Source organism: Bos indicus x Bos taurus, chromosome 10 (assembly GCF_003369695.1).
Source record: "Bos indicus x Bos taurus breed Angus x Brahman F1 hybrid chromosome 10, Bos_hybrid_MaternalHap_v2.0, whole genome shotgun sequence".
NCBI lineage: Eukaryota > Metazoa > Chordata > Mammalia > Artiodactyla > Bovidae > Bos > Bos indicus x Bos taurus.
Genome location: NC_040085.1, coordinates 63,202,499 through 63,230,453, shown reverse-complemented (window position 1 = coordinate 63,230,453; position 27,955 = coordinate 63,202,499). Strand labels below are relative to the sequence as shown.

At 40.5% G+C, this 27,955-nt stretch overlaps 1 long non-coding RNA gene across 3 annotated transcripts in view; it reads right to left on the bottom strand.

The window, feature by feature from the left end:
• Window positions 1-14,896: 14,896 nt before the first annotated feature.
• Window positions 14,897-27,955, bottom strand: part of LOC113900423 — a 182,705-nt gene continuing 169,646 nt past the window's right edge. For 2 of the 3 annotated variants that reach the window (XR_003513135.1, XR_003513137.1), the window contains 4 exons: window positions 25,011-25,098; window positions 24,445-24,581; window positions 21,151-21,185; window positions 14,897-18,128 (listed from right to left, as the gene is read on the bottom strand). This is a non-coding gene — a long non-coding RNA (uncharacterized LOC113900423). The remainder of the gene's footprint in view (window positions 18,129-21,150; window positions 21,186-24,444; window positions 24,582-25,010; window positions 25,099-27,955) is intronic. The other variant, XR_003513136.1, reaches the window with a different exon arrangement.

The window sequence follows — 27,955 nt, the reverse complement described above, 5'->3', positions numbered from 1 at the left end:
AAGTATGAAATGCCCACTAACTTCCTATCTAACAGACTAATGACTGAATCTAAAACTGGAGGGTCAGGCTTTGTTGTTAAGACCTTAACAAGTGAGCCCCTTTCAGGGAATACAAAAGGCCGGTGGGCACAAACTGTAGGGAGTGGTGGACACTGTCGTTTGTCCTGTGTGGCGAGGAAGTTTACAAAGCATCTGCAAGAAATTGATTATTTCGAGAATTTTCTACATGTCACTTAGAGGTCTCACCTGAGAGCACGCACATTGACTCTTTAACTTGAGGTGAACTAGGCAGGCCTTCACACAGCAGACTCGTTTCTTCTCAGATTGAATTTCAAAGTCCAAATGCCAGGAGCATTTCTGTGTGTGTGCATGCAAGCTACTGCCAGTTAAAAATTTTCCCTTTTGACCCCAATTAATCAACTTTCTGCAAAGAGCTTTGCAGGACATTCAAAGTAGTTTGTACAGAAATAAATTGAAGTCAGTATTTGGGTAGAAATAAACAATATCTTGATATCAAAGCCACAAATTTTAATTTTGCCAATGAATAAAATGAAACATAATGGTATATATGATGAAAAAACCAATAGGACCTAAACACACATTTCTCCAAATAAGACATACAGATGGCTAACAAATACATGAAAAGATGTTCAACATCGCTCATTATTAGAGAAATGCAAACCAAAACTACAATGAGTATCACCTCACACCAATCAGAATGGCCATCATCAAAAAGTCTACAAACAATAAATGCTGGAGAGGGTGTGGAGAAAAGGGAACGCTCTTGTACTGTTGGTGGGAATGTAAATTGATATAACCACTATGGAAGACGGTATGGAGATTTCTTAAAAATCTAGGAATAAAACCACCATATGACCCAGCAATCCCACTCCTAGGCATATACCCTGAGGAAGACAAAATTGAAAAAGATACCTGTATCTCAATGTTCATTGCAGCACTATTTACAATAGCTGCAACATGGAAGCAACCTAGATGTCCATCGACAGATGAATGGATAATGAAGTTTTGGTACATATACACAATGGAATATTACTCAGCCATAAAAAGGAATGCATTTGGGTCAGTTCTAATGAAATGGATGAACCTAGAACCTATTATACCAAGTGAAGTGAGTCAGAAAGAGAAAGAGAAATATTGTATTCTAACACACATATACGGAATCTAGAAAATCTAGAATGTCTATTCTCTATGTCTTATTGGACATGGGGAGAGGGGAGGAGAGGGTGAGATGTATGGAAAGAGTAACATGGAAACTTATATTACCATATGTAAAATAGGCAGCCATCAGGAATTTGCTGTACAATTCAGGAAACTCAAACAGGGGCTCTGTATCAACCTAGAGGGGTGGGATGGGGAGGGAGATGGGAGGGAGGATCAAAAGGGAGTGGATATATGTATACCTATGGCTGATTCATGTTGAGGTTTGACAGAAAACAACAAAATTCTGTAAAGCAATTTAATTCAGTTCAGTTCAGTTCAGTCGCTCAGTCGTGTCTGACTCTTTTCGACCCCATGAATTGCAGCACGCCAGGCCTCCCTGTCCATCACCAACTCCCAGAGTTCACTCAGACTCACATCCATTGAGTCAGTGATGCCATCCAGCCATCTCATCCTCTGTCGTCCCCTTCTCCTCCTGCCCCCAATCCCTCCTAGCATCAGAGTCTTTTCCAATGAGTCAACTCTTCCCATGAGGTGGCCAAAGTACTGGAGTTTCAGCTTTAGCATCATTCCTTCCAAAGAAATCCCAGGGCTGATCTCCTTTAGAATGGACTGGTTGGATCTCCTTGCAGTCCAAGGGACTCTCAAGAGTCTTCTTCAACACCACAGTTCAAAAGCATCAATTCTTCGGGGCTCAGCTTTCTTCACAGTCCAACTCTCACATCCATACATGACCACTGGAAAAACCATAGCCTTGACTAGCTGGACCTTTGTTGGCAAAGCAATTATCCTTCAGTAAAAAAATAAATTAAAAAGAAATGACTGCTACTCAACATTGCGTGTCCGATTCTTTGCGACCCCATGGACTGTAGCCTGCCAGGCTCTTATGTCCATGAGATTCTCCAGGCAAGAATAGTGGAGTGGGTTGCCATTTCCTTCTCCAGGGGATCTTCCTAAACCAGGGATCGAACCCGAGTCTCCTGCATGGCAGGCAGATGCTTTATCCTCTGAGCCACCAGGGAACACAACATATACATTACCATATGTAAAATAGATAGCCAGTGGGAATTTGCTGTGTGACACAGGGAACTTAAATCCTGTGCTCTGTGGCAACCTAGAGGAGTGGGATGGGGTGGGAGGTAAAGGGAGGTTCAAGAGGGAAAGAACATATGTATACACAATACTGTAAAGCAATTATCCTCCAATTAAAAATAAATACGTTTATAAGAAAAATAACAATAGGAAATTATTTTATTAACCATTGTTCACAGTCATCCAACAAAAGCACAGGGCTCTCCCTCAGTCCCTTATTGGTCCTCACAGATAAACTTTCAGTTACTCCTACACAAGCCTTTGGGGTACAATGCCATTTTTTTTTTTTTCATTTTTTTGGTAAACTCTGAACATCTTGGAAAAGTCTCTGATGCTAGGAAAGATTGAAGGCAGGAGGAGAAGGGGGCAATAGAGAATGAGATGGTTGGATGGCATCACTGACTCAATGGACATGAGTTTGAGCAAGCTCAGGGTAATAGTGAAGGACAGGGAAGCCTTGTGTGCTGCAGTTCATGGGGTCACAGAGTCAGACACCACTGAGCAAGTGAACAGGGAACAAGTGAACCTCTATCTAGAGCTAAATGTTCAAGATGAGTATTAGAAACACACACACACACCCCATGTGTTTCGTTTGATCTATTTTATTTGCTCTATCAAATGCATACCGAGCCCTGCAGTATGGAAGCCTATTAGGCCCTCCTGCTGCTAAGTCACTTCAGTCGTGTCCAACTCTGTGCGACCCCACCAGGCTCTGCCGTCCCTGGGATTCTCCAGGCAAGAACACTGGAGTGGGTTGCCATTTCCTTCTCCAATGCATGAAAGTGAAAAGTGAAAGGGAAGTCACTCAGTCGTGTCTGACTCTCTGCAACCCCATGGACTGCAGCCCACCAGGCTCCTCCGTCCATGGGATTTTCCAGGCAAGAGTACTGGAGTGGGTTGCCATTGCCTTCTCCAGGGTAGCCCAAATCCTCCCTGGTGTCTGTCAAGGTTTTTCTGTAGAAAATGGCTAATAAAAGCATCTTCAAAAATTTCAGAGAAAGGTTAGAGAAAACAGAGGCTGAGTGGATTCAAGTTTTGCAGCACCTGAAGCATATACAATTAGGGAGCCTCTTTAGGAAAAAGAATATACAATGACAAAAAAAATTGCCCCCTTGGAAGGCACGGTGCAGGTTGAGTGTTCTAAAGCTCCACCTTCAGTAGCTTCAGGGTAAATCTGCTCTCCCTAGGACAGCTGCCTTCAGATGTGTCTTCTGTCCTCTTTTCATACTCAGGAGCCCATCCAATTCCTTCCTCCATTTCCTTTACAAAAATTATTTTGACCATTTACTAAAATGCCCTGTGGGGCCTTCAGAGACACAAGCTTCGTAATTTCAAAATACGCATATTATGAAAGTTGGCTGAGTAACTCAGAGTATGATCAGGAACAACTGTGGACTACATAATTGACATGATTTGGTTTATGTTTGCAACATTAGCAAACAGATCATACAAAACTGGGCAGTGCCCAGGAGGGCAGCTACGATAGACTGCGTGACTGTGTGCTTTGCAATTCGCCACGGGGGCAATGTCGCCCACACTTCCTGATGGCTGGAGCTCCTCAGGCATTTCCAGGATCAGGGACCGGCTCACAGCAGACGGAATGGAATCGCTGAAAGCTTTCAGTTGTGAAATTGTGTGTTTATAAAACGCACGGCAGCCAGGTGCTGAGTTAAGATCACATATTGTTCTGAATGACTCAGTAATTTTCAAGCTTCAGTTTAAGAGATGAAATTTTGTTTTCCCTAGTTTTAAATGGAGTGTTGGGCAGCGCCATGACTTTCTTATCAACCCAACTTGAGTCAGTAAGTTAGCAATTTAGGACTTGGATTTCTCTGACAGAGTTCCTCCCTATCCCCCAGTGCAATATTTTCACTCCATTTACTCTGGATACAAAGCAACCTTAGTGTTGGGCAGCTTGAAAACAGGGCAGTGTACAGTTTCCCATGCAGGGTTTGAGAAAATTTTTTATGATTCACTTTGAATTCCAATTCTAATTACTGAAGTTGATGTATTTCTTTTATGACACATCTTTTCATCTAAACTGTGTTTGGTCTTCACTTTTAGAAGTCCGACAGTAATGGTATCCATTGGTTCAAGGATTTTTATGATGCCTGATACAAATAACTGTAGACTCGTTATCTAGTTCGTGTGCTGTTATTTAAGCACTGAACTTAGGACAAATGGATTAACAGTGATAGTCATACAGTGCTTCAAGGAAAACATTTGTGCCTTCACTTATTCAACAGATGCCTACACGAGACAGGAACAGTTTTGGATGCTGGAAAACATAGAAGTGAACATACAGAAGTGGCCCTGCCTTCATGGATTTCTAGACTAGCAACCGAGTGAAAAAGAAACACACAAGTTCATTTATATAACATTAAAACTATTAAAAAATCAGGTAATATCACAATGAGCTACTATTTCACACCTATTAGAATGGCTATAATATTTTTTAAAGCAGGATTTCTTTTTTTTTTTGGTCATGCCATGTGGCTTGTGAGATCTTAGTTCCCCAACCAGGGATTGAGCCCATGCTCTCAGCAGTGGATCTAACCACTGGATAGCAAGGGAATTCCCTGGATGGTTATAATTTTTTTTGAAAAAAGGAAATAACAAGTGTTGGCAAGTGTGTGGAGAAATTAGAACCCTCATAATTGCTAGTGAGACTATAAAGTGGTGCAACTGCTGTAGGAAACAGTTTAGTAGCTTCCCAAAGAGTTAAACATAAAACTAGAATATGATCCAGAAATTCCACACCTAGGTTTATACCCAAAAGACTTAAATAAATAATTGTACACCAACATTCACAGCAACATTACAGTATCTGAAAGATGGAAACAACTCAAATCAGATGAATGGATAAACAAAATATGGTATATGCCTATGGTGGAGTACTATTCGGCCATAAAAAAGGAATGACACTTTGATATATGCTATAATATGAACGGACCTAGAAAACATCATGCTTAGTGAAATAAACTAGACACAGAGGGGAAAATATTATGTGTTTCCACTTATTTGAGGTACTCAAAATAGGTGAATTCATAGAGACAGAAGGTAAAATAGAGATTACCCAGAACTGGGAGGAGAGAAGAGTTGAGGGAATTATTGTTTAATGGGTACGAACTTCATGTTGCTAAAAAAGTTTTGGATACAGATAGCACTGATGGCTGCACAACATTGTGAATGCATTAATATTCAGTGCCACCAAACTGTACACTTATGAATCGTCAAATGATTCATAGTATGTACATTTTACCACAATTTAGAAAAATAATCAGAGAGCTGTGACAGAGAATGACTGATGTGGGGTGGAGGAGCACTTACTAAAGCACTAAGCAGGAGTGCTTTATTTAATAATCCACAAAACCTGAATCTGCTCTTGGGGATAAATGAAGTAAAAATGAACATGAACATTAGAAGATACTGGGTATCGTCATTTATATATTGGTGCTTGGGAAATTAAATTGATGTGCAAAATGTTAACAACCTCAGATATGCAGATGACACCACCCTATTGACACAAAGTGAAGAGGAACTGAAGAGCCTCTTGATGAAGGTGAAGAGGAGAGTGAAAAATCTGGCTTGAAACTCAGCATTCAAAAAATGAAGATCATGGCATCCAGTCCCATCACTTCATGGCAAATGGGAAAAAATGGAGGCAGTCACAGATTTTAATTTCCTGGTTCCCAAAATCACTGCAGATGGTGACTGTAGCCATGAAATTAAAAAATGCTTGCTCCCTGGAAGGAAAGCTATGACCAACCTGGACAGCATATTAAAAAGCAGAGATATCACTTTTCCGATGGTTTTTCCAGTAGTCATGTATGGATGTGAGAGTTGGACCATAAAGAAAGCTGAGTGCCGAAGAATTGATGCTTTCAAACTGTGGTGTTGGAGAAGACTCTTGAGAGTCCCTTGGACAGCAAGGAGACCAAACTAGTTTATCTTTAAGGAAATCAACCCTGAATATTCATTCAGGGTTCATTCAGGGTTCAGAAAGACTGATGCTGAAACTGAAGCTCCAGTACTTTGGCCACCTGATGCAAAGAACCGACTCACTGGAAAAGACCCTGATGCTGGGAAAGATTGAAGGCAAGAGGAGAAGGGGGTGGCAGAGAATGAGATGGTTAGATAACATCACCAACTCAATGGACATCAATTTGAGCAATTTCCAGGAGACAGAGGAGCCTGGCGTGCTACAGTCCATGGGGTTGCAAAGAGTTGGACATCACTTAGCAACTGAACAACAACAATTCATATACTCACCCATTATGTTATTCATTCACTTATGGAAGAAATATTTAAGAGGCTCCTAACATACATACCTAGTGTCAAGCTGCAGAGAGGATACAAAGAACACATCCACAGCCTCCAGTTTCAAGATTTAGTGGAGAAAAAACACACCAAATCAATTCTAATATAGGGTTTTAAAACATTTCTAAGTATTGAGTCTGTCTCACAATCCTCTAGGATTGTAAGCTGTTGGAAGACATGACATCATATTTCATAGCTATATGAAACTTAAAGGGTCATCTCGGCTTTCCTGGTGACTCAGGCATTAAAGAATCTGCCCGCAATGCTGGAGACCCGGTTCGATTCCTGGGTCAGGAAGATTCCCTGGAGAAGGAAATGGCAACCCACTCCAGTATTCTTGCCTGAAAAATCCCATGGACAGAGGAGCCTGGAGGGCTGCAGTCCATGGGATGGCAAAGAGTCAGACATGACTGAGGGACTAACACACACACACACACACACACAAGTGGAACCTCTCAACTTATATTCAATAAACTCAAGCTAAGAGAAGCTAGATAGGTTGTCTAAGGCCAAAGAAATAGTGTCTAAGACCCAAGACTAGAAGGCAGATGTGCCTGATTACCAGTGTTGGTCTTGTCCCACTATTCTACACTACCATCCTTCCATGGGTTCCTTCCATGTCTCTTTCATCTCTTTCATCATCTAAGCCTCTGAATTCAGTGTTCCAAATATGATGGACATTGGATAAATGGATATTTGATGGTAACAGTCATGTGTATATATAATGACAGTTCCAGACTGGATGGCCTTCAGGAAAGGCCTCCTCATTCCTAACGTGGAGGTTGTCATGAGAATGTTGCGAGATAATATAGGGTTAGCTCTTAGCACAGAATCAGCTTGCTAGCGCAGGAGACACAGGTTTAAGCCCTGGGTCGGGAAGATCCCCTGGAGAAGGGAATGGCAACCCACTTCAGTATTCTTGCCTGAGAAATCCTGTGGGCAAAAAGAGCCCGGCAGGCTCACAAGAGTCGGACTCAACTTAGTGACTAAATAGCAACAGCAAGCTCTCAACACAGTTCTAGGCACATAATAAGTATGCAATCCATGTGAGGTTTTGTTATTAGTGCCATTATCATTAACGCTGACAAATTCTTATGAGCTTCTGTAGGATGTTTGTATTATGGCCAATTTTCTAACGCTAAGAAATTGAGTTTGGGAATTCAGTTCTCTAAAATCTAAAAGGTACGTACAAATTGAGATATCATGCCAACTAATTAAGAAAACTTACAAATAAATATTGACCTTCACTCTACCAGCCCTGCCATTTAAAATCCACTCAAAACCATCACCTCCATTAGAGTCACCCAAAAAGGAGAGTAACTGCAAACCGCATTCCCAAGCTGGCCTCGTATAAATTGCTATTTGCCCCAAGGTATTGTCAAGGCTGTAAACAGATGTTCAAGAGGAAACACTGACTGAGGTGCAGACAAGAGATAGGATAATCAGAAGCTTGAAAATGATTAAGGCTTTGCAGTCAAGAAGAGAGCTTGGAGCAATTTGCACTTCTATCTTCAACACCGACAAACTGGTTCATTTCTGTTTATGTGGACAGTTATACGGCTGCTCACTTCACAAATTTAAACTTTTACTCAATGAAAACCAAATATTTCTTCTCATACATGTGGTTTTTCCCCTTAAAGTAATAGGTTTAGGTGTACAGAAGTTCTAAGATGATGAACTTTATGGGAACATAGGAAAGGCTTGGCTTTATTTCTTGTTGAGAGAAGGAAAGTTATGCTAAATCATATTACCTTCCTCTTGTTCATACCACTGCTGACTCTGCAAGTCAATGTTTGCCCCCGGATTATAGGTGAGAAACATTGAGAAACATCACTGTCTCAATGCAATAGAGAAAATGTTGGTGGAAATGTTAATTGCACCTGACTGGACTTGAGGAGATGATTACAGGCACTATGCAAAGCTATCCAACATATCTGAGCTTTTCTTCTCTAAATATTTTCAGACTTTTTCTTTATTCATTTAAATTTGCAGCAAATTCATTCAATTTGCAGCAAAGCATCAATCTGTATGAATCTCATTTGCAAAAATTACAGGTGTCTTCTTTTTTAAACAAAAGAATAAGGTGTGAGTTGCCTGAACAATTACTAAATTTATACGATCCACACTTGCAAGCTTATTAAGTAAGTAATTGAGTAGAACCAACCAAGAAATGAAAATCAGGAGGCAGGAACAGCAAGGTAATGAAACTCAAACCTCTTTTTGGTGAATTTCACTTTTCATTGTTTTTAGATAATTTACATCTAATTTGAAATTTGCTTCTGAAGATGACATGTAACGTAGGGTCAGTGGAGGTTTCTAACACATAAAATATAAATTCACGGTGATATCTATTACACCATCCTGTTTCACATTCTTTACAGCATTTAACACCATCTGATTCTTTTTGGTTTATTGGTTGGTTTATTGTCTGTCTCCCTACACTAGAAAGGAAGTGCCATGAAAAACAAGAAACTTGCCTATCTTCCTCATTCTTATGTCCCCATGCGTGCCTGGCTCAAAGTGGGCCCTCTACAGATGCTCCTTGACAGAATCACGGGCTGAGCTCAACAGAACCATGTATCTCAAATTATGCTCAAGAGGACCAGAGCATGGGGATTTCAGGAACAGAGTGAGATTTGTTTTGTTGCTACAGTTGAATAGTCCTACTTCTCCATTTCCAGAAAAACAAAATGGGTAATGAATAATGTTTCACAATTTACAATTGTCTCCTTCAAATTTCTCATGGCTTAACGTTTTTGCTACCTCATCTCTTTGCAATCAACATAATGGTAAGCAAGTAGCAAGCTAATATTTTCAGAGAAATTTGGAAACAGATAATAGCACTAAATTGAACAGGCTCTTAATATATTTGTATATATGTTCTACCACAATAAAAAATGGTTAAAAATATATATCTTTATATATATATGTATTGTAAACACTCTGGAGCTGGACGTTGGTGATAATTGCGTAGCAACATGGATTTACTTAATGACAATGAACTATACACTTAAAAACTGTAAAATTTTTAATGCATATTTACCACAATTGAAACATGGTTTTAAAAACATACAGCCGTACATCAACCAATACAATATTGTAAAGTAATTAGCCTACAATTAAAATAAATAAATTTATATTAAAAAAAATATATATATACAGCCAGTGACTAGTACACCCCACTCCACTACTCTTGCCTGGAAAATCCCATGGACGGAGGAGCCTGGTGGGCTACAGTCCATGGGGTCGCTAAGAGTCAGACACAACTGAGCGACTTCACTTTCACTTTTCATTTTCATGCATTGGAGAAGGAAATGGCAACCCACTCCAGTGTTCTTGCCTGGAGACCCCAGGGACGGCCGAGCCTGGTGGGCTGCCGTCTATGGGGTCGCACAGAGTCGGACACGACTGAAGCGACTTAGCAGCAGCAGCAGTGAGTACTTGAAATGTGGCTAGTGCAACTGAGGAACTGTATTTTTTATTTATTTCAAATTGACTTACATTTAAAGAGTCATATGTGCCTGCTGGACTTTCCTTGTGGCTCAGTTGGTAAAGAATCTGCCTGCAATGCGGGAGACCTGGGTTTCATTCCTGGGTTGGGAAGATCCCATGGAGAAGGAAGGCTACCCGCTCCGGTATTCTGGCCTGGAGAATTCCATGGACTGACTGTAGGGTCGAAAAGAGTCAGACAGGCCTGAGCGACTTTCACATGTGCCTGCTGGATACTGCATTGGACAGTACAGGGCTAAATGCTTGGACCACTTCACTTAAATAATGCCATTTGGGACCTAATTTTTAAAGGTATTATTTGGATGGATTTTCCCCTTGTTTTCAGATTTTTATTATGAAATTGTCAAATACACAAAAGTAGGGAGAATAGTATAATGCATATCAATATGTTCATCACATTGAGTACAATTGTTAATGTTTCACTATATTTGCCACAATGTTACTTGAGCTCCAACTATGCTAATGAGTAGTTTGAAAGCTATGGGACTGAGAAGGGCTCATTCCCACACACACTTCTCCAGGATCAAACCAATTCCATTAGCCCTTCCCTTCCCTTTTGCTAACCAGTTACATTTCCCCCCCATAGTTTCTAGGGTAATTGTGCCAGAAATTACAAGAATGTAATGCAATGGCACCCCACTCCAGTACTCTTGCCTGGAAAATCCCATGGACGGAGGAGCCTGGAAGGCTGCAGTCCATGGGGTCGCTGAGGGTCGGATACCACTGAGCGACTTCACTTTCACTTTTCACTTTCATGCATTGGAGAAGGAAATGGTAACCCACTCCAGTGTTCTTGCCTGGAGAATCCCAGGGACAGGAGAGCCTAGTGGGCTGCCATCTATGGGATCGCACAGAGTTGGACACGACTGAAGTGACTTAGCAGCAGCAGCAATGACAGTTATTTGTGAGTATGATAAAATTATAACTTCTAAGTTGTGTCAGATTTGACCTAGGATTGCTTTGTTATTAAATCATGACTTCTTGTGGTACTTAGGTATTAATAGTAAAAAGCCACCAACCACTGAGTGTGTGACACCTCAATGAGACAGAAGTGTCCCAACAAGTATGGCCAAGATGACAGCTTAACTGGCTTTCCAAAATTTAAATTTAAAAATTGGGCTGGGAGGATGGCTATGAAGGGATGAGACCTATAAGCCATTCTGACCAATGTTTTCCATCATGATGATGTTGTGGTTAGAAGGATTAGAGTGGTCATCAACAGCAGTAGGCCTCTGGGGCTTCCCTGGTGGTCCAGTGGTTGAGAATCTGCCTTTCAATGCAGGGGACTCAGGTTTGATCCCTGGTCAGGGAACTAAGATCCTGACTGTAGAAGGGCAGCTAAACCTGAGAGAGAAGCAGCTAGAGAAAAGCCTGTGTGCTCTGGAGCCTGCACACCGAAATGTGTGCGGACCTGGCATGCTGCAACCAAGACCCAACACAGCCAAGGAAGTAAATATTTTATTTTTAAAAATTCAGCAGTGCTGAAGCTGAAACTCCAATACTTTGGCCACCTGATGTGAAGAGCAGATTTCATTGGAAAAGACCCTGATGTTGGGGGAAATTGAGGGCAAGAAGAGAAGGGGGCGACAGTGGATAAGATGGTTGGAGGCATCAATGGACATACGTTTGAGCAAACTCAGGGAGATAGTGAAGAACAGGGCAGCCTGGCATGCTACAGTTCACGGGGTCACAGAGAGTTGGACAAGACTTGGCAACTGATCAACAACAGTGCTAAGTGAAGTCAGTCAGACAGAGAAAAACAAATACTGTCTGATGTCACTTATATGTGGAGTCTAAAAAATACAATTGGTGAGTAAAACAAAAAAGAAAGAAAGAGAAAGAAGCAACCTCACAGATACAGAGAACAAACTAGTGGTTACCAGGGGAGAGAAGAAAGTGTGGAGAGGGAAGAAAGGAGAGGGAGAAAAAAAAGTGTTATTATGGAATTATATAAAATCATGTGTGTGAAACATTTGAAAGTTGTAAAACACCATAGAATGTAAAGAATCTTTTATTTAATTAAAAGAAAAATTGTAAAAGTCAGTATACAAAACAAAATAAATGAGATTTTCAAAAAAGATAATAGCTCTTTGAGGAAAGTAGTAAGAGCAGTAGAGATTGTCTCTTTAACCACAGTCCTCGCGGTCAAAGAAGCATCGTACTCCAGGAGGCTGGATGTAGGAAAGAACAGGGAAAGGACGAAGGATATTTGTCAACTGTCTCTAGAGTTTTCTAAATGTGACCATGTAATACACAATTCTAAAATCCAAAAAGATCTTAAAAATTAAACTTTTTTATATTTTTTAGTTATTTTTTAAATAATGAGACATACACAACTTTATTTCGTCATCTGTAAAAAGTCGTACTTTTACAGTGACGCATTCCCTGTCTCAGCAGAAAGAGAATGCTAAGTCTGAAAAGCTTCTACCTAGGACTGCAACTGTGTAACCCTGAGCTGACATCTCTGTGCTGTCAAAGTGGGATCCTTACTGGGTGGCGGCTGCTTTTACATTCCTCCTGGAGACACTCTCTTGGGGGCTGTGACCCCCTCACATAGCCGAGGAGTGAACACAATTCTACCTGGACGGGGTGCCCTTATGGCCCCTTCCCTCTTACAAGAGGTAGATCACAGAATTAACTTTCTGAGAAATGGGTCCATCTTTCATTTAGGCTCCATTAAGTCTGCTGAAATCAAGGTTATACTTACAAAGCATTATATTGTGTTAATGCCTGTTCCTCTCTCTCCAGCCATTTCCTCATCATCTATATAATTTTCAGGTATTTTTTAATTGGAGGGAAATCGCTTTACAATGTTGTGTGGGTTTCTACCGTACAATAATGAGAATCAGCCATAATTATACATATATCCCCTCCCTCTTGAACCTCCCACCCCTCTAGGTCATCATAGAGCATCAGGCTGGGCTCTCTGTGTTATATAACAACTTCTCACCAGCTATCTATTTTACACATGGTAGTGTATATATGTCGATTCTTTCTCCATTCATCCCACTTTCAACAAAAACTCATTTGAAGGTAAAATTTGACTTGAGCTGGCATGAGACTACGACCTTTATTTATCCCACTTAGAATAAATATTATGCTTTGCTGCAGTTGACAGTGATATGCTGTCCCTGACTCCAATTGACATATTCCACAATAAGAACCATAGCACCTTCAAAATCTGGAAAAATTCTGAATTCCAAGCCATTTCTGGTCCCAGGCATTTGGGATCATTAATTCTGGACCACTACTCTGCTTATATTCCATTGTCCAGAACTTAGTGATGGGTCCACTATTAGCTACAAATGTGCCTGGGAAACCGCCTTTATTCCAGGCAACCGTAAAAATCCAACAAAAATTCTATTACTTATGGAACAGGGAAAATTGGACATTAGTACCCAGTCAATAGTCTCTGACACAATTTCATTTTTCCCTTAAAGCTTTATCCTAAAACACCCTTCCCCCAGAACCTCCTAAATAAGATCAAAATAGATAGGAATTATCCCTTTGGTTCTCTGTAAGCAGTCTGGACTGACTTCAGATGCCCCAGGCATAGCTGGCTTCTTGCACTCCTACAGAATGCTACCCTGACTTCTCACACAATCTACAGTTCATAAATCTTCCTCTCAGAGAACTACCTCAGTTCAGTTCAGTTCAGTCGCTCAGTTGTGTCCGACTCTTTGTGACCCCCATGAACCGCAGCACGCCAGGCCTCCCTGTCCATCACCAACTCCCGGAATCCATTCAAACCCATGTCCATTGAGTCGATGATGCCATCCAGCCATCTCATCCTCTGTTGTCCCCTTCTCCTCCTGCCCTCAACCTTTCCCAGCATCAGGGTCTTTGAAAAGACCCTTGAAAGTGAGTCAGCTCTTCGCATCAGGTGGCCAAAGTATTGGAGTTTCAGCTTCAACATCAGTCCTTCCAATGAACACTCAGGACTGATCTCCTTTAGGATGGACTGGTTGGATCTCCTTGCAATCCAAGGGACTCTCAAACGTCTTCTCCAACACCACAGTTCAAAAGCATCAATTCTTTGACGCTCAGCCTTCTTCACAGTCCAACTCTCACATCCATACATGACCACGGGAAAAACCATAGCCTTGACTAGATAGACCTTTGTTGGCAAAATAATGTCTCTGATTTTTAATATGCTGTCTAGGTTGGTCATAACTTCCCTTCCAAGGAGTAAGCGTCTTTTAATTTCATGGCTGCAATCACCATCTGCAGTGCTTTTGGAGCCCAGAAAAATAAAGTCAGCCACTGTTTCCACTGTTTCCCCATCTATTTCCCATGAAGTGATGGGACTGGATGCCATGATCTTCGTTTTCTGAATGTTGAGCTTTAAGCCAACTTTTTCATTCTCCTCTTTCACTTTCACCAAGAGGCTCTTTAGTTCTTCTTCACTTTCTGCCATAAGGATGGTGGCATCTGCATATCTTAAGTTATTGACATTTCTCCCTGCAATCTCGATTCCAGCTTGTGCTTCATCCAGCCCAGCATTTCTCAGGATGTACTCTGTATATAAGTTAAATAAGCAGAGTGACAACATGTATGTAGCCTTGACGTACTCCTTTTCCTATTTGGAACCAGTCTGTTGTTCCATGTCCAGTTCTAACGGTTGCTTCCTGACCTGCATACAGGTTTCTCAAGAGGCAGGTCAGGTGGTCTGGTTTCCCATCTCTTTCAGAATTTTCCACAGTTTATTGTGATCCACACAGTCAAAGGCTTTGGCATAGTCAATAAAGCAGAAATAGATGTTTTTCTGGAACTCTTGCTTTTTTGATGATCCAGCGGATGTTGGCAATTTGATTTCTGGTTCCTCTGCCTTTTCTAAAACCAGCTAGAACTACCTCAGTCTCCCAGATATTTCCCAGTCTTCTGGTAAATTCAAGACAATACCTTTGGTTCTGACTGGTCAGGGTCCCTATGAGTTGGGACTCTCATTTGGACTAACTGCCCATGTCTTTCCAACCTTTCCTGACAGAAGAGATGGAACATCTTCATAAGAATGTTCAAGAAACAACTTTCAAAAATGAACATCCAGATTCAAACATTATCTGTTTGAATTTATCAAACTCCATCAAATCCAAATTCTTCTTCTCTCAAAAAAAAATTATTCGAATTCAACAAATTCAGCTCTGGCATAGAAATAGCATTGTGTTCCAGGAAGCATGGAAAATAAAAGATGAGTATTTTCCCCTGCTTATTGCAATTGGACACAAAAAGAGGAATTTGGGATGAGTGTTGAAAAAAGAAAAACAATTGAAATTGGATTTTATTTTCAACTCGGAGGCTAAAAAAGCATATCTTAAGAAAATGAATGTGGATAGTGCTTGGTAATAACTCAAACCTAGTCATTGGTAAAATCTAATTTTTCCTCTAGTATAAATGAAATGCAAGATGAGCAAGAAAGAGTCACAAGCAGTAACAAAACAAGATTCAGCCTCTAGCTCGGGTGCAGTAAACTGTAAATAGATCAGTGTTTTATAGTTGTATGAAATGCTTCTGGAACCCTACGTTATTTTATGCATTCCTTGTCAGTTCTTATAAGAATGTGCTTTTGAATGCCCAATAGTTAAATCATTAAATGGAGATGCCAAACTTTAAGTATTCCATAAGTTCTTATTTAACTTTTTAAATGGCAGTTTGTACAACTGCTCCAGGTAACTTTAAATAGATAAGTATTCTGGGGAGTGTCCATATTATTCAACCTAAAAGCTAAGTGTAACATAAATGGAAAAATAGACTGTACTTCGTGCATTTCATACATTTTAATGGCCAAGTACTATTGATTGTTGTGCTTTTTTTGCAAGCAAGGGAAAATTCACACATCACATTGTGTATGTCCTTGCGGTGGAAAGTTATTTTGATCACACCTCACAAATGATCCATACTGATATTAAGTTTACAGTCTTGGGAAAAGAAGGGAAGAGTGAACTTAATTTGAATTTAGAAAGTCTCTAAATGATAATTGAATCACAAGTCTGGATTATAATTCTAGGAGCAACACTTGACTTGGTCAAAATCACTGTTATGAAGAGATGCAATTTTTACACAGTACTTCACATTGATTAAGTAATGTGTGAAAATGGGAAAAAAAAGTATTTGAATCTTAATCACAGTCATTTGCATGAAATAAAAGTCTGTGTCAGGGGAATGCACATTATAATAACTCCTGGGTGTTTTGGTTGCATCAGTGAGCAAAGAAGTTGTATGCATTTTTTTTTCATGCTGATATACAAGAATTCCTTTTATATTTATTGTATCTTTGATTGTACGAAAATTCAGCAGTATAGGATTTTTGCTGGTGAGAGACGACAACTGATTAACTACCTTAACAATGGCTGTAATTAAAACAGATGTTTGATAATGCATGCGCCCGAATTAAACTGGGAACATTCAAAGAGAGAAAAGAGAAATAGGAATTTGATATGAACCTCATTCTCAGTCAAGCTCTCCATTAGATGGAAAGGTAGTAAATGGGAAATGAACTTCAGAAAAATTCTTACAGTCTCTCTTCTGTGTCATTCCTGTGTGCTCCTCTTCCCCCCAGTCCTACCTGGGACTGAGCTGCAAGGCTATAGGTTCTACTTTTCTGCACTGGTGCACACGGTATTAATATTTCCAGCTTCACTGCCCTGATGAGACTCTTCAAAGTCCGAATGCCTCCAAATCTGGGTCTAGACCCTCTTTTGCCTTCTTCAGACCCTGAATAAGTGATATCATCTTTTAACAACCTGAAATCTCCTGTTCGGGTTGATATACATTTCCTACAGTGTTGAATAATTTTTTTTTTTTCTTATTTTAATTGTCTACTTCTAGTTTAAAGGCAACAGGACTTAGGAATAGAGATTTCAGCTTCTGAACCTTTCCACCGTCCCTGGTTTGTGGGTGAGAAGGAATCAAAACTCTGTGAAACAAGAGTTTTGATTCCTGAAGAGGTTGAAATTTGCAAAAGACAATAATAATTATTTCCAAAATGTAAAATTCTAATTTGCTCAACCCAGGTCAGAAGAAGACAGTGGCTAGGAAAATATCTGCCAGTGATGGATCCCCAGGAAGGGATACACGTGGAGCAGAGATGGGATGGTAATGGATGCAGCAGTGTCTTTAATTAGAACTGAATGACAGTAAAAAGTAATGATTACAATAACATTAATAGTGATAAATACATCTTTATATATTTCACTAACTGAAACTGAGCAAAAAAAATACAAAAACAGTAAAATTTAAAAAAGGAAAGAAAGAAATTTCAGTGGTAACAGAAAACAACTGTGAGCTCAGTCTTATCTTAAAGAGAGAAACACACACTCTGAGCAGATGATAGCAGCCATAAAATCTCAAAATAAATGTGCTGAGCCAGATGCACTGAAGTTATTACATACTCAAATCTTAACAGCGTTCCAAAATGCAAGCGTTCCTTCTCAACAGCAGCACTCTCTCAACCTGAGCATGGAGGAGTTTGCGTCGATGGTCTCCTCTGTCATAGCAGATTGTAGGCACTCCACAATATTTATTGAAAGAAACAATCCATCTCGCCATTCTCACAAAACCCACTGCTTCCTTTAAAAATACAGTGTTAAGGAAGCACTCCCTCCTTTCTACACCCTCAACCACCAGCCTTGTCAGACCCTCCCACTTCCAAAGATAATCTCTCTCCTGCTCTTCACCTCTCCAGAACCCATCCATTCTCTGGAGCTAATTGAGATTGCTTGTACTGCAAGGCTTCTGTGATGGCTCCAGGCCACAGTGGCTTCTTCCTCCTCTGCACACCACGCATCCAGGGACAAGGCTCTCTAGTGCCGCACAATCTTGTTTTACATTAGTCTGTAGTGTTTCTCCCTCCCCAGCTGTAAGCTTCTCCACGATGAGAATAACGCCTTATCTTCGTTTCTCCCTACTTTCCTTCCTTCTTTTCTTCAACAAATACAAAGTATTTAGTTCCTACCCGGTGGCTCAGTGGTGAAAGAATCCTCTTGCTAATGCAGGAGACTTGGGTTCAATCCCTGGGTCAGGAAGATCCCCTGGAGGAGGAAATAGAAACCCACTTCATTATTCTTACCTGGAGAATCCCATGGACAGAGGAGCCTGGCCATGGGGTCACAAAGAGTCAGACGTGATTGAGTGACTGAGCACACACAGTGTCAGCAGGGCACTTCCTGATTTCCTCCTACGGCATGTGGCAGCATTTATCATGTAGTAAAGTAGACCTGAATTACATGTGCATTTTGTTTGAGGACATGTATTCAACAGCTCTCTATCACCCTGGATGATTTAGCTTAACTCATCTGCTGCTTCCCCAGCATATATTTAACTCATTTTTTTTTGACAAAAGAAAAACCTTCATTATCACCATTCAGCCTATTTGGGACTGTCTGATAGAGGGAAGCAGAGAGGTTTATGCCCCAGCAGCAAAAACCTGTTTCTATAACCGGTTCCATCCAACTTCATGTGTGCTATTGCTCAAGTTTCTTGACTTTCTTGTGCCATCATGTCCCTTTGAGAAAAGAAAGATAATAACATATTCTATGCCACCCTCAACACTCCCTAGGGTGAGGGTTAATAGAATAATGGCTGTAAAACATTTTAAGCTAATCCAAAGAAAGGTGCCACACTGTATAAAAATGTAAAGAGTTATTATGCAACTAATCAGATTCAAAATACAGGTTGCAGATGGACCTGGGGAGTATTGAAATAAAGCCTCAAGGAAGGATGCTAATGCTTAACTTGTTTCACAGGCCCAGGCAGTGCTTCTAGAAATTTCTCTTACATAAATTAACTTCAGAAAATACATTTCAAATTCACTTTTTTTTTTTTAAGGGAGGGAAGTTTATGCCTGAAGAACAAAGATGAAGTTGGACAGACAGAATTCAGATCCCTGATGTGTTAGTCCTTCAGTTGTGTCCAACTCTTTACAACCCCATGGACTGTAGCTAGCCAGGCTCCTTTGTCCATGCGATTTCCCAGGCAAGAATACTGGAGTGGGTTGCCATTTCCATTCTCCAGGGGATCTTCCTGACCCTGGGATTGAAGCTGGGTCTCCTGCATTGCAGGCAGTCTTTCCTGTCTGAGCCACCAGGGAAGCTCCCGATCCCTGATACTTGCTCCCATATGAGGAGATGTCACATTTGATTTTACAAGCTGCTCTGCGAGGGCAGGAACTGGTTCCTTATTTACAATTATATGCTCAGCACTCAAATAATATGGGACACAGTGGATAAGAACTTAATAAATAGTGCATGTTATCTTTATTGCTTGAAGGAGTCTGGCTTGCTGGTTCCTGAAAGGAGAGGAGAGCTAAAATAATTGGGGACCACCAGGCCCAGTACTCATTTGTTCACAGAAGGTGCTGAGAAAGATACCACCCACTAGGCTGATGTGACAGCCATGCTATGTGGGTGTTGCCATGGGCTGCTGGGAGCATATCGGCTAGGTGGGCGCAGGAACAAAGACCATTTTAACCCCACATTTTGCTGGAATGTGCAATTTTGGGCCCACCAGGTGTAAATAAGAAACACACTAATCTCAGTTATGAATAAGACACAAAACACCAAATAAAATACTAGTATATTTAAGTATAAGAATAGTAGAATGAAGTAAGAACATATTATAACCAATTGGGGGTAATTCCAAATTTCTGAAGCTACTTCAATCATATGAAAATCTATTCAGAAACTTTATCATATAAACAGATCAGAGAATTAAAGCCACATGACTCAATAACAAGGATCTACTGTTACAGGGAGCTATATTTAATATCTTGCAATAACCTATAATGGAAAAGAATCTAAAAAAGAAGAGGTATATAAATGTATATGTATAACTGAATCACTTTGCTGTATACTTGAAACATTGGAATCAACTGGATTTCGATTTAAATTTTTAAAAAATAATTTTTTACAAACCTTCCATGATTAGTTCAATATTTGCCGTCCCTCCCCTCAAAAGGCTTTTTTAAAGATCTTATTATTGTGATAATAGAGTAAAACTTTTAAAACCATATATTTAAAAAGATATTTCATACATATCTTGTAACAGCCAGTTTTAACACTTACTGGGAGAACCTAGAAATAGTCTCATAAAAGCCAGGTACAAGACAAGGGTACTTGTTATCACCACAATTATTTAATGATTGTTCTTGAAGTGCTCACCAACATAATTAGATGAGAGAATGAGATAAGTACAAATATTGGGTAGGAAGAGGCAGAAGTATCCTTATTTGCAGATTATAAAGATTACAGTCTTGAAAAACCCAAGTGAATCATCTTAAAAACTCCTAGAAACATGAGAATTCAATAGATTATCTGGCTTAAAATACAAATATACAGAGTAATAACTTTCTTAGTTGCCTACAATAATTAATTAGAAAGTAAAATAGTTTTCTATTCACAGAAGAAAAAATAACAAGAAATGTGTATGCTTTGTATTAAGGAAATTATAAAACTTTACAGAGGGCTTTGTAAAAGGAAAGAAAAAGAATATTTTAGAATCTTACTATACACAAAACTAAGCAATAAATACAAATAAAAAATACAAATTCCTAGCAGATCATTTTTCGACCAACTTGATAAAAGAGACTCTAAAATTTATTTGTAAAATTAGTATGTGAGAATAATAACCAAAACAGAGCTGAAAATAAGAATGATTAGAAAATTACTTTTTAGTTTATATTGATAATTTTGTTTATAATATATTGTTTGTTGCTGTTATTTAGTCACTAAATCATGTCTGACTCTGTGACCCCATGAACTGTAGCCTACCAGGCTCCTTTATCCATGGGATTTTCCAGGCAAGAATACTGGAGTGGGTTGCCATTTCTTTCTCCAGGGGATCTTCCCAACCTATGGATCAAACCCATGTCTCTCGCATCTCCTGCATTGCAGGCAGATTCTTTACCACTGAGCCACGAGGGAAGCCCTTATAATATACTACATAATATATAAATTGATAATCCATTAATAATTTTAATTTTAAATTAGGAATTAGAAGAATGTGGTACTGAGCAAAGGAACAGAACAGAAAACCAAGAAATAAATCCATACTTACAAAGGAAGTGAATACACGAGAAAGACAATTTTCTCCTAATAGGCAAAAAGATAAATTGTTTAACAAATTATATTTAGGTATACAAGCTCAGGCTAAACACCCCGATGTCATTTTGATTGTTCTCTTTCCCTTCCTACCATCCCCTCCATGCATTGGGAGTACTACTGGCTCTTCCTTCAAAACACACCTGAATCTGGTCACTTCTCACTAACACCACAGTTACCAGCTCCCTCATCTCTTACCTGGATGTCTATAGTTTCCTAATTGACCTTCTGGTTTCTCTCTTGTAGAATCTTCCCCACACTGTAGTCAGGGTGGTCTTTCAAAAACGTAAATCAAACAATGCCATTCCCTTCCTCAAGACTTTGAATAGCTTTCTATCATACTAAAGAAAAATCTCAACTCCTTCCAAATGGTAGACATCCCCTGCATGCCTAGTCCCTGCCTGGCTGTCATCACTCCCCTCTCACTCACTCCATTCGAGACACACTGGCCTTCTAGAACACACGAAATGTTTTCCCATCTCACATCTTTGCATTTTCTTTTCTCTCTGCCAGATCGGCTCTTCCCCAAGATCTTCAGATGGCTCATCCTTCACATCCTTCAACTTTTCCTGCACAAGTGTCCACTCCACAAACAGGTCATGCCTTACATCTAGTCTAACTTACTCCCGTCCCATAACCCTCTACTTTATCATCACTGAATTTATCACTCCCCAAAATTATTAGATAAGATAGCCTTGTTTATCATCTGTCTCTCCTGTTATATTATAGGCTCTATGAGGGCAGAGACTGTTTTGCTCAATACTGTAAAACCCCAGTGGTAGCTACTTAATATGTATTTGTTCAATTAATGAATTTCAGGGGGACTAGAGAAAACAGGACAGAACTGGGTTATATAGCAGGTAACTGATTGGATGAGTTATTCAACTGATAAATTTAACAGCAGAAGCCTGAGAGACAGGATGATTCTAAACTTCTGGACCAGAAAATTGAAGAGATATTGCACCATTTGTATATTAAAAATTTGAGGATGAGAAACTGCATTCCTCGGGAATATGTTAAGTTCAGTTTAGTTCACAGTTCAGAAAATTAGGGTTCATCACTATTTTAATGAATGAAAGAGATGGGAATACCAGACCACCTGACCTGCCTCTTGAGAAACCTGTATGCAGGTCAGGAAGCAACCGTTAGAACTGAACATGGAACAACAGACTGGTTCCAAATAGGAAAAGGAGTACGTCAAGGCTGTATATTGTCACTCTGCTTATTTAACTTACATGCAGAGTACATCATGAGAAATGCTGGGCTGGAAGAAGCACAAGCTGGAATCAAGATTGCCGGGAGAAATATCAATAACCTCAGATATGCAGATGACATCATCCTTATGGCAGAAAGAGAAGAAGAACTAAAGAGCCTCTTGATGAAAGTGAAAGAGGAGAGTGAAAAAGTTGACTTAAAACTCAACATTCAGAAAATGAAGATCATGGCATCCAGTCCCATCACTTCATGGCAAATAGATGGAGAAACAGTGGAAACAGTGGCTGACTTTATTTTTTTGGGCTCCAAAATCACTGCAGATGGTGATTGCAGCCATGAAATTAAAAGACGCTTACTCCTTGGAAGGGAAGTTATGACCAACCTAGATAGCATATTCAAAAGCAGAGACATTACTTGGCCAACAAAGGTCTGTCTAGTCAAGGCTATGGTTTTTCCAGTGGTCATGTATGGATGTGAGAGTTGGACTGTGAAGAAGGCTGAGCGCTGAAGAATTGATGCTTTTGAACTGTGGTGTTGGAGAAGACTCTTGAGAACCCCTTGGACTGCTAGGAGATCCAACCAGTCCATTCTGAGGGAGATCAGCCCTGGGATTTCTTTGGAACAAATGATGTTAAAGCTGAAACTCCAGTACTTTGGCCACCTCATGCGAAGAGTTCACTCATTGGAAAAGACCCTGATGCTGGGAGGGATTGGGGGCAGGAGGAGAAGGGGATGACAGAGGATGAGATGGCTGGATGGCATCACTGACTCGATGGACGTGAGTCTGAGTGAACTCCGGGAGTTGGTGATGGACAGGGAAGCCTGGCGTGCTGTGATTCATGGGGTCGCAAAGAGTCGGACACGACTGAGCGACTGAACTGAACTGAACTCCTTGGAAGGAATGTTATGAACAACCTAGACAGCATATTAAAAAGCAGAGACATGACTTTGTCAACAAAAGTCCATCTAATCAAGGCTATGGTTTTTCCAGTAGTCATGTATAGATGTGAGAGTTGGACTATAAAGGAAGCTGAGCACAGAAGAATTGATGCTTTTGAACTGTGGTATTAGAGAAGACTCTTGAGAACCCCTTGGACTGCAAGGAGATCCAACCAGTCCATCCTAAAGGAGATCAGTCATGGGTGTTCACTGGAAGGACTGATATTGAAGCTGAAACTCCAATACTTGGGCCACCTGATGCGAAAAGCTGAGTCATTTGAAAAGACCCTGATGCTGGGAAAGATTGAGGGCAGAAGGAGAAGGGAACAATGGAGGATGAGGTGGTTAGATGGCATCACCAACTCGATGGACATGAGTTTGAGTAAACTCCAGGAGTTGGTGATGGACAGAGAGGCCTTGCGTGCTGCAGTCCATGGGGTTGCAAAGAGACCCAACTGAGCGACTGAACTGAACTGAAAAGAGAAGAAAGGAAAGATGTGCAAAAAAAGCAAAACGCTGGGTAAAGATATCACCAAGAGTGAATTTCTTAAGTTAATTGCACTGTTTTGACACAGGCAAATGTGCTCCTGCCATGGATAACTGAGATGACCCATCAGCTGTAAATAACATGAATTCTCATAACTATGAATAGCCCAATAATGTATCCTAATGAAGAAATGAAATGCCAAATGTTAGAACTCTAAATTTAATAAAGGAAAAAAAATAAAAATAAATTTAATAAAGGATATGTTCAGCTGAGTGATCAAAGAGCATCTGTTGAATAACTAATTCATGCTGCTTTCTCTTTCAGTAGTAAACAAAGGCAGGCACTGAGGGCTGATCACCTGTGTTAAGTGCGCCTCATAGATGCAAACGACTAAATACCAGCCCTGCTCTTCATGATGCTGATCATCCAGTGGGGAAGTAAGTGAGGATGTCATTTTGACCATTTTGCCTGTTTGTTCATGAGAGAGATTTTAAACGACTACTTCTTTACCAGTTTGATGAACCTCATGGTGCATGAAGCATCATTTTAGTAAAAGACCCTAACTGCTCTTGGTAAAGGGGAATTATCTCAGGTGAGGTATGTACTCACCTCTAGGTTTGAGACCAGAGCATCTTCTTCTTCAATCCTCCATCAGCCACTCAATGGGAACCCAGACATTCTGTCTCAGCTGCTCACCAGATTACCTGTATGCTTTTGTTTTTTACTTTTATCATACAAGTAATACTCTGTAGAAAAAAAATTTAATACAGATAAATGTTTTTAAATTTATCTGAATACATTCAGAGGTCATCATTAATAACATTTTGGCAAATACATATTCAGATAATTTACATATTAATTTATCCCTTAACAATATAGCATAAGCATCTCCCTATGTCAGTAAATACACATTTACATTATTTTAAATGGCAATAGCATTCAATTGATAGATGTCCCAAAATTTATTGAATGAATCCTCTATTGTTGGATATTAAATTCATATAATTTGCTAGTAGATTTGCTGTGACATGATTTGCTGTGGTAAATTTCCTTTTACTTTGAGTTTTGCCACTTACACAAATCTATTCTCAGAAAGAAGTCTTAGGTTGAAAGTGTGGGTTAAAGAAGACACACATTTTAAGGCTTTGTCTCTGTATTGCCCCAGTACCACTTACTGAGCTCTTGACTACTCTTCACGATCTTGGTTCCGTCAGGCACGTCTGTGGGCTTCGCTCTAGTTTCTCTGCCAATGGTATAATTCACCTAAAACAGTAGATATGGATGCATCTTAGGCCAACCAATGAATTCCTAGGAGTTAATCAGCAAAGATTTTCGTTTTAAAGGTCTTTTAGGAAATGGAAGGATAATGTCAGTATCCTTCCAAGTTGTTCATTTTTTTTTCCCCTCAGTTCAGTTCAGTTCAGTCGCTCAGTCGTGTCTGACTCTTTGTGACCCCATGAATCGCAGCACGCCAGGCCTCCCTGTCTATCACCAACTCCCGGAGTTCACTCAGACTCACGTCCATTGAGTCAGTGATGCCATCCAGCCATCTCATCCTCTGTCGTCCCCTTCTCCTCCTGCCCCCAATCCCTCCCAGCATCAGAGTCTTTTCCAATGAGTCAACTCTTTGCATGAGGTGGCCAAAGTACTGGAGTTTCAGCTTTAGCATCATTTGTTTCAAAGAAATCCCAGGGCTGATCTCCTTCAGAATGGACTGGTTGGATCTCCTTGTAGTCCAAGGGACTCTCAAGAGTCTTCTCCAACACCACAGTTCAAAAGCTAGAGACCTAAAAATTTCTCTCCTCATTTTTCCAATGTCCCATCTCCTATTTGAAGAACTAAATGCTGTTTAACCAGAATTATTGTTTACTGTATCTCTCCAGCTAACTCTAAATCCCAGTGGCTGCTTGCGAGCCTGCCTGTGTAGATGCCAAGCCGCTTCAGTCGTGTCCGACTCTTTGTGACCCTATGGACCATAGCCTGCCAGGCTCCTCTGTCCATGGGATCCTCCAGGCAAGAATACTGGAGTGGGTAGCCATTCCCTACTCAGGGGACCACCCCACCCAGGGATTGAACTCACTTACATCTAACCTGCATTGGCAGGCAGGTTCTTTACCACTAGTGCCACCTGGGAAGCCCGTCAGTGGCTGATTACTAGTCTACTATTCTCCACATCATACCATCATTGCTGCTGCTGCTGCTGCTAAGTCGCTTCAGTCGTGTCCAACTCTGTGCGACCCCATAGATGGCAGCCCACCAGGCTCCCCTGTCCCTGGGATTCTCCAGGCAAGAACACTGGAGTGGGCTGCCATTTCCTTCTCCAATTCGTGAAAGGGAAAAGTGAAAGTGAAGCTGTGTCTGACTCTTTGCGACCCCATGGACTGCAGCCCACCAGGCTCCTCTGTCCATGGGATTCTCCAGGTAAGAGTACTGGAGTGGGGCGCCATCGCCTTCTCCATCACTGCTGCTCCCACTGCTAATCCAGGGAATGCTATCTGCTTAGCATGGGCTTAAAAAATCACTTTCAGGTGGTCCTGTCCAAAGAAAACTGACTCCCCAAACCAAAACATTCTTGTCAGAGCAGAAACCTCAGCAAGTTTCCAAAAATCTCTGAAGAATAAAGATAATGGTTAAATTAAAGAAGAAGGTAGAAAGATCTCAAAGGGTGACAGGCTGTTAATACATACATTCAGGAACAAATCTTTCCTACTCTTTATAGTTTTAAAAATATGCTAAATCTGAAGTACCCATATCTTTCACTGTGATTATTCTATCAAAAATGATAATCAGTCAGTTAACAGTCGTGTCCGATTCTTAGTGACAACATAGACTGCAGCACGCCATAGTCTTCCTATCTACAGGAAGGCTTCCCTGTCTGTCACCAGATCCCAGAGCTTGCTCAAACTCACGTCCATCGAGTCGATGATGCCATCCAATCATCTTGTCCTCTGTCATCCCCTTTTGCTCTTGCCTTCAATCTTGCCCAGCATCAGGGTCTTTTCCAATGAGTCAGCTCTTTGCATCAGGTGACCAAAGTATTGGAGTTTCTACATCAGCATCAGTCCTTCCAATGAATATTCAGGACTGATTTCCTTTAGGATGGACTGGTTTGATCTCCTTGCAGTCCAAGGGACTCTCAAGAGTCTTCTCCAACACCACAGTTCAAAAACATCAATTCAGCCCTCAGCTTTCTTTGGAGTCCAACTCTCACATCCATACACGACTACCAAAACAACCACAGCTTTGACTAGACAGACCTTTGTCAGCAAAGTAATGTCTCTGCTTTTTAATATGCTGTCTAGGTTGGTCATAGCTTTTCTTCCAAGGAGTAAGCATCTTTTAATTTCATGGCTGCAGTCACCATCTGCAGTGATTTCGAAGCCCAGGAAAATAAAGTCTCTCACTGTTACCATTGTTTCCCCATCTATTTGCCATTAAGTGATAGAACCAGATGCCATGAAATTAGTTCTTTGAATGTTGAATTTGAAGCCAGATTTTTCACTCTTCTCTTTCACCTTCATCAAGAGGCTCTTCAGTTCCTCTTCGTTTTCTGCCATAAGGGTGGTGTCATCTGGGTATCTGAGGTTATTGATATTTCTCCTGGCAATCTTAATTCCAGCTTGTGCTTCATCCAGCCTGGCATTCCACATGGTGTCCTCTGCATATAAGTTAAATAAGCAGGGTGACAATATGCAGCCTTGACATACACCTTTCCCAATTTGGAACCAGTCCATTGTTCTATGTCTGTTTCTAACTGTTGCTCCTTTACCTGAATACAGATTTCTCAGGAGGCAGGTAAGGTGGTCTGGTATTCCCATCTCTTAAAGAATTTTCCAGTTAGTTGTGATCTACACAAAGACTTTGGTGTAATCAATAAAGCAGAAATTGATGTTTTTCTGGAACTCTCTTGCTTTTTCTATGATCCAGCGGATGTTGGCAATTTGATCTCTGGTTCCTCTGCCTTTTCTAAGTCCAGCTTGAACATCTGCAAGTTCTTGGTTTATGCACTGTTGAAGCCTTGCTTGAAGAATTTTGAGCATTACTTTGCTAGCGTGTGAGAAGAATGCAATCGTGCAGTAGTTTGAACATTCTTTGGCATTGACTTTCTTTGGGGTTGGAA